General features: G+C 43.3%; 1 non-coding gene across 1 annotated transcript; it reads right to left on the bottom strand.

The window, feature by feature from the left end:
* Positions 1-2,076: 2,076 nt before the first annotated feature.
* Positions 2,077-2,214, bottom strand: LOC119931116. The gene has a single exon (XR_005451977.1). It is a non-coding gene; the product is annotated as a small nucleolar RNA SNORA7 (small nucleolar RNA).
* Between the last annotated feature and the right edge of the window lie 5,073 nt (positions 2,215-7,287).

Consider the following 7,287-nt stretch of genomic DNA (forward strand, 5'->3'; position numbering starts at 1 on the left):
CCAACCTGATTAACCTGTATCTACCCCAGAGCTTAATACAATGCCTAGCACCTAGTAAGTGCTTAACAAATACTAGAAAATTTAAAAAAATGGAGCTAATCACTGCCACCTCTGGGTATGAATCAATCAATCGTATTTATTGAGCGCTTACTGTGTGCAGAGCACTGTACTAAGCGCTTGGGAAGTACAAGCTGGCAACATATAGAGACAGTCCCTAACCAATAGTGGGCTCACAGTCTAGAAGGGGGAGACAGAGAACAAAATCATACTAACAAAATAAAATAAATAGAATAGATAGGTACAAGTAAAATAAATAGAGTAATAAATATGTACAAACGTATATACATGAAGTGCATCTGGGGGCCAGTGGAGGCTGTCCCTGATAGTTTATAAATGTGTAGTGGCCTAAACTGCAAATGAATTGTGATGCCTAATTGTTTTTTGGGGTTTTTTTTTTCTTCCATCTGTCCTTGCCTATGTATCCTAAACTGAGCATGCCGTGCGCCCATGCCCAAACCGAGAAAAGTGCAGGCAGCCGCATTCGGAACCGGAAATATGATCTATTCTCGAATGGTGCAAATCTGTAATGACGGTATTTTGGGTAGAGGGAGAATGGAGGTGGGGGAAAGCTACAATTACTGTCATGTATTTAGGCTTTCAGAAGAAAAGTGTGTGGGCAGCAGCCATTATGGGTTGGTCAAAATTAGTTGAATGAACACATGTGCCCCAAACTTGGGTGTTTTGTTTTTTTTTAACATCAGTCTATTAAAAAGTTGGTAAGTTCTGTGGCTTTGCATTAGGGAGGGGGAGATTCTGACAAGACCTAGGAAACAATTTGTCTAGGGGCCAACTGATACTTAAGATACTTATTTTTCCCTTTCCCGAAAAGGATAAGACCTAGATAAACACAGCAGCTCAACGATTTGGTGTAACCAGTTAAACCACGGGTTTATTTTAAACAACGGTAGCTTCTTTTCAGTGACGTTCCTCTGTGATTATGGCATTTATTTTCCTTGCATCTGCAGGTGCGGTAGCAAACCACGGCGGAATCCCGTGAAACTGAGATAGTTTTCTGCTCATTTTAAGAGCTCCAAACGAAGGTCCATTAAAAAAGAATCAGTGTTACATTCCTAAAACAGCAAATGAGATCTCGTGGAGAATTCCATTGTCTGGCCCTAATAGCGTTTCTAAGATCAGTTGAGAATTTATTTAAGTGCCATTTGGTAGCAAAGTAACCGAAACAGCGTGTTTCATTAGAAAAGTCAATAGGATTTTTGTCATCTTAAACATCTGAATAACTTTCTTAATTGCACATGTTGTAGAAGTTTGATTAGTAGCTGATTCCTTGCAAAAACAGTTCAGTTTAGGCACGCTGAATTAATTAAGATTAAAAGAATAGAACAGAAGGGGAGCTTGGATCCTCAATTCCCATCGAAGGAAGCCCCTTGGGTGGACTAGATTAATACTTGACAGTCTTTCAGAGAGACAAATCAAAATTCCAATCCAGGTTGTAGGATTGGTGCTATGGTTTTTAGGAGGCTATCTCCATGTGATTACTAAAATTATTATGGTGTGTATTAAGCACTTACTATGCGGCAAACACTACTAAGCACTAGGGTGGATTATTATGATCGTTATTATTATGCTTGTTAGCCACTTACTCTGTGTCAAGCTCCGTTCTAAGTGCCGGAGTCTTGTCATACGCTGCTGCTGCTGCTGATGATCATCCTGGTAATGAATCCATAGAGTTTTCTGAGTAAAAATGTGGAAGTGCTTTCCCATTGCCTCCTTCCGCATGGTAAGCTTGAGTCTCTACCCTCGCCTATCTCTCATGCTGCTGCTGCCCAGCACAAGGGAGTTTTGATTTGTAGCAATCAATCGTATTTATTGAGCGCTTACTGTGTGCAGAGCACTGTACTAAGGGCTTGGGAAGCACAAATTGGCAACATATAGAGACAATCCCTACGCAACAGTGGGCTCACAGTCTAAAAGGGGGAGACAGAGAACAAAACCAAACATACTAACAAAATAAAATAAATAGAATAGATATGTACAAATAAAATAAATGAATAAATAAATAGTAGCAGATTGCCTTCCACTTACTAGCCACTGCCCAAGCTAGGAATGGAACGGGTGGGCCTCTGCTTGACTCTTCCCCCCGTAGTCGAAGCCGGTAGAGTACTGAAAACTCTCCGGGTGTGACCCTGAGAGAGGAAAGTGCTGGAGTAGATACAAGGTCAAACACAGTGCTTGTCTCCTAGTCGAAAGGGGAGGAAAACAGGAATTCAGTTCTCACTCCACGGTTGAGGAAAGTGAAGCATTAAACAGCCCTGCCCAAGGTCACTTAGCAGGCAACTGGTAGATCCAACATCAGGTTGGACACGGACTAAATAGGAGGGAGAGCAGGTATTCAATCCCCAAATGAGGAAACTGAGGCTCAGAGGAGTTAAGTGACTTGCCCAAAGTCACACAGCTGGCACAGGGCAGAGCCGGGATTAGAACACAGGTCTTTTGGCTCCTAGGCCTGTGCTCTTTCCAGTAGGTCAGGCTGTTTCCCATTCTAGCAGGCGTTTGCCTCAATATGAATTGCAACTCAAAATGGTATAGAATTGTTCACTCATTCAATCGTATTGAGCGCTTACTGTGTGCAGAGCACTGTACTAAGCGCTTGGGAAGTCCAAGTTGGCAACATAGAGAGACGGTCCCTACCCGACAACGGGCTCACAGTCTAGAAGGGGGAGAAAGACAACGAAACAAAACATCTGGACAGGTGTCAAGTCGTCAGAACAAATAGAATTAAAGCTTGATGCACGTCATTAACAAAATAAATAGAACAGTAAACCTGTACAAGTAAAACCAAATCTCACCCTATTTACTCAAAGGCAATTGTTATAAACTTAAAAAAAAAATTAACACCGTATATTCCCATCACCGTTATTTGGACTCTGTTCTTCCATCTTTGCAATCTTCTTTTGTGCAACTGGTCTTGATGCGGGTGTCGAACCACCTAACAGTCCCATCTTCGCCGCAGGAGAGAAAAGTGTAGGGATCATCATCAATCGTATTTATTGAGGGCTTACTATGTGCAGAGCACTGTATAAGCGCTTGGGAAGTACAAATTGGCAACATATAGAGACAGTTGGAACGGTCAGGATCTCATAGGTAGTTCCATAATGGCACATAAATTGGCACTGTCTGTTGGTTTCGGCACCTTGCTCCACGTTGGTATAAAAAATGACTCCATCTCCCGAGCAGGACACGATCTGTTTGTCGTTGGTGCACGGTAGAAATTTTGCACTAAAGATATTGGCCCTGTGACCTGAGCGAACTGTCGCATATTATTTGCCTATTAATGAGTAATTTGAGTCATAAGAAATGTGTCTCACTTCAAATGTTAAGGAAGGAAACTCGGTGGGCAAACGTAGCCTTTTATGTGGAGGTGGAGAGAAGCACTATGGGTTTCCCCCTGATGGGCCAAAAAATGAGTCCTTTACCTCCCCGTAATACAATATAGGATGTACCTATTAGATGCCTCTTCATCATCATCATCAATCGTATTTACTGAGCGCTTACTATGTGCAGAGCACTGTACTAAGCGCTTGGGAAGTACAAATTGCCAACATCTAGAGACAGTCCCTACCCAACAGTGGGCTCACAGTCTAAAAGGGGGAGACGGAGAACAAAACCAAACATACTAACAAAATAAAATAAATAGAATAGATATGTACAAATAAAATAAATAAATAGAGTAAAAAATATGTACAAACATATATACATATATATGTAATCTTAATCCTAGGTGCCAAGTGTTTATTTTAAAACAATCGGCAGCACTTCATCGTGGTTCTTTTTGTATGAAACACTTCACATCGCCGCGATTTGAATGGTTTTCCAAGAATTAGAACGAACGGGTTGGAAATCAATCAATCAATCAATCAATCGTATTTATTGAGCGCTTACTATGTGCAGAGCACTGTACTAAGCGCTTGGGAAGTACAAATTGGCAACACATAGAGACAGTCCCTACCCAACAGTGGGCTCACAGTCTAAAAGGGGGAGACAGAGAACAGAACCAAACATACTAACAAAATAAAATAAATAGGATAGAAATGTACAAGTAAAATAAATAAATAAATAGAGTAATAAATATGTACAACCATATATACATATATACAGGTGCTGTGGGGAAGGGAAGGAGGTAAGACGGGGGGATGGAGAGGGGGACGAGGGGGAGAGGAAAGAAGGGGCTCAGTCTGGGAAGGCCTCCTGGAGGAGGTGAGCTCTCAGCAGGGCCTTGAAGGGAGGAAGAGAGCTAGCTTGGCGGATGGGCAGAGGGAGGCCATTCCAGGCCAGGGGGATGACGTGGAATGGGGGTCGACGGCGGGACAGGCGAGAGCGAGGTACGGTGAGGAGATTAGCGGTGGAGGAGCGGAGGGTGCGGGCTGGGCAGTAGAAGGAGAGAAGGGAGGTGAGGTAGGAGGGGGCGAGGGGATGGACAGCCTGGAAGCCCAGGGTGAGGAGTTTCTGCCTGCTGTGCAGATTGATTGGTAGCCACTGGAGATTTTTGAGGAAATCAACTGAGAAGCTTACCTCTAGCAAGTTTCCACTGACCCCTCCCTCAAGCATTTCACAGTGCTCCGCACACAACAGGAAGCGCTCAATAAATGCGACCGAATTTTACTGAAGGAGCTGGCTGTAGAGGAAAGGTATTGGCTTGCAGTTACAGCTGAGACACAGCATGGCCTAGTGGGTAGGACATAGGGCCTACGAGGCAGGGCAGTGTGGTCTAGTGGGTAGAGTCCAGGCCTGCGAGTCAGAAAGAAGTGAGTTTTAATCCCGGTTCCACCACTCGTCTGCTGTGTAATCTTGGACAAGTCACTTACCTTCTCTGTGCCTCAGTTACCTCATCTGTGAAATGGGGATTAAGGTAGAGCCCCACGTGGAACATGGACTGTGTCTAACCCGCTTCCTCCAGGAAGCCTTCCCTAACTGAGCCCTCCTCTCCTCTTCTCCCGCGTCCTTCTGTGCCGCTCATACTTGCTCTTTCATTCATCCCCTCTCCCTTCTGCGTGGCACAGATGTATATATCTTCCCAAGCGCTTAGTACAGTGCTCTGCACACAGTAAGCGCACAATAAATACGATTGATGATGATATATCTGTAATTTATTCGTTCATTCAATCGTATTTATTGAGCGCTTACTGTGTGCAGAGCACTGTACTAAGTGCTTGGGAAGTACAAGATAATGACCATAGATGATAGATTGTTAAAAAAAAAATTACAGAAATTAAGGACCTTTTCATCAATAATAGGGCTTCCTCTCACTTATTTTTGTTATGTTAATTATTAATTATTTATGTTAATTACAGGCCTGCTGTGATTAACAGCAGGGCTCAGTTAGGGAAGGCTTCCTGGAGGAAGATAGAAGCTAATCAGGTTAAACACAGTCCATGTTCCACATGGGGCTCTATCTCCCCATTTCATAGGTGAGGTAACTGAGGCACAGAGAAGCTAAGTGACTTGTCCAAGATCACACAGCAGACAAGTGGTGGAACCGGGATTAAAACTCAGTTCCTTCTGACTCGCAGGCCTGTTATTTTGAGCTCGTTGTGGGCAGGAAATGTGTTTGATGTTGTACTGTGCTCGCCCGAGTGCTTAGAACAGTGCTTTGCACACAGTAAGCGCTCAATACAATTAAAAAATAAATCTACATCAATGCTTATTACTGCAGTGCCTGGCACATAGTAAGTGCTTTACAAATATCATAAAAAAACCATAAAGTGCCACAGAGGCCACAATTTTCCTAAGAAGTAGATGAGAGAGAATAGCATTTCAAGTCCTGTCTCTTGGGAAGGGGGTCTTCTCTCTTTTAACTCATCATCAATCGTATTTATTGAGCGCTTACTGTGTGCAGAGCACTGTACTAAGCGCTTGGGAAGGACAAATTGGCAACATAGTATATGTTGCCATATATATATGATTGAATGGAAATAGCCTTACCTAGTTGGTGTCTATTTGAAAGTTTGTTTTACTCCCTTCTGTGTCACCCTTGCACTTGGATTTGCCCTCGTTATTCACCCCACCCTCAGCCCCACAGCACTTACGTGCATATCCGTAATTTATTTAAATTAATGTCCATCACCCCCTCTAGACTGCAAGCTCCTTGTGGACAGGGAACACATCCACCAAGTCTGCTATATTGTACTCTCCGAAGCGCATAGCACAGTGCCCTGCACGAGTGCTCAATAAATACCATTAAGTCAATCAAGTCATCGACAATAGACTCCTAAGATGGTAATTGATGTTCAGGTCTGACAGCATGAAAAGTTTAGAAGCCCTGTGCCTGTCACCAGTGTATGACCTGAAATTCGTGGAATTAGACCATTCGTGAACTGAGCACCGAAATTCCCCATCCGGCTCAACCTCTCTGTCCCAGCTCTACATGTGCTTCGAAGGGAATTCCAGCTCTTCCCAGAATAAGCGGAGTTACCTTGGCTTTCTTCTACTCATGGCCGTTCGTCAGGCTCACTGACTAAACCATTTGGATATTAGATACGAAGTTTGCCCTAGCAGAGTACGAATTGAAGAACGAATTTGTTTCTGTTGAGATGAAACTGGAGACAAACTTGCTGTACTCGGTGACCAAATTAAAATGAATCCCCTCTGAGAAAAAAGATTGCAGAGAGAATGTAATTTAGATGGAGAACTAATTCCAGCTGGCTAGAAATACCTTTTTCAAAGGAGTGGGCAAAATTCATCTTTGCTGTATATGATAATGCGAGTATGGGTTGCAGCGGCAAAGTGGGATAGACTAATAATTCATATTACTTATGTAGCACTTTTCCATCCCAAAATTGCTTTGGGAACATTAGTTAATCGTTGCCCATTAACAATATTCCGTGGGATAAACGTGCACGGAGCTTGCTCTCCTTCCTACTTGTCTGAATTCATCCTGTGGTAACAGACTCATGCGCGAATAGGCACGTCCGCGCAAATGGCATTTTGATGTGTTGTCGGACAAGGCGGCAATTGTGTTTTCGTACCCAAGGTGTTGGGCCTGGTGTGGCTCGAGTGAAAAGTTGAAAGATCCATCTGGAAAGAGGCTTATTTCATCTTAACAGCAAACTGTCTCCCTAAAATAGCCACCCTGCTTTGGGGCGGGAGGGGAGAGGTGTTGATTGCCACTAATATTACCAGAGAGTCTTAAGACATTTTGTGAAGGAAATGAACTTTGAAGACAAATTAAGGAACTTTTCTGAGAAGAGGAAAACTTTTCCCCCTGCAGTA

This window comes from Tachyglossus aculeatus, chromosome 7 (genome assembly GCF_015852505.1).
Source record: "Tachyglossus aculeatus isolate mTacAcu1 chromosome 7, mTacAcu1.pri, whole genome shotgun sequence".
In the NCBI taxonomy this organism is placed as follows: domain Eukaryota; kingdom Metazoa; phylum Chordata; class Mammalia; order Monotremata; family Tachyglossidae; genus Tachyglossus; species Tachyglossus aculeatus.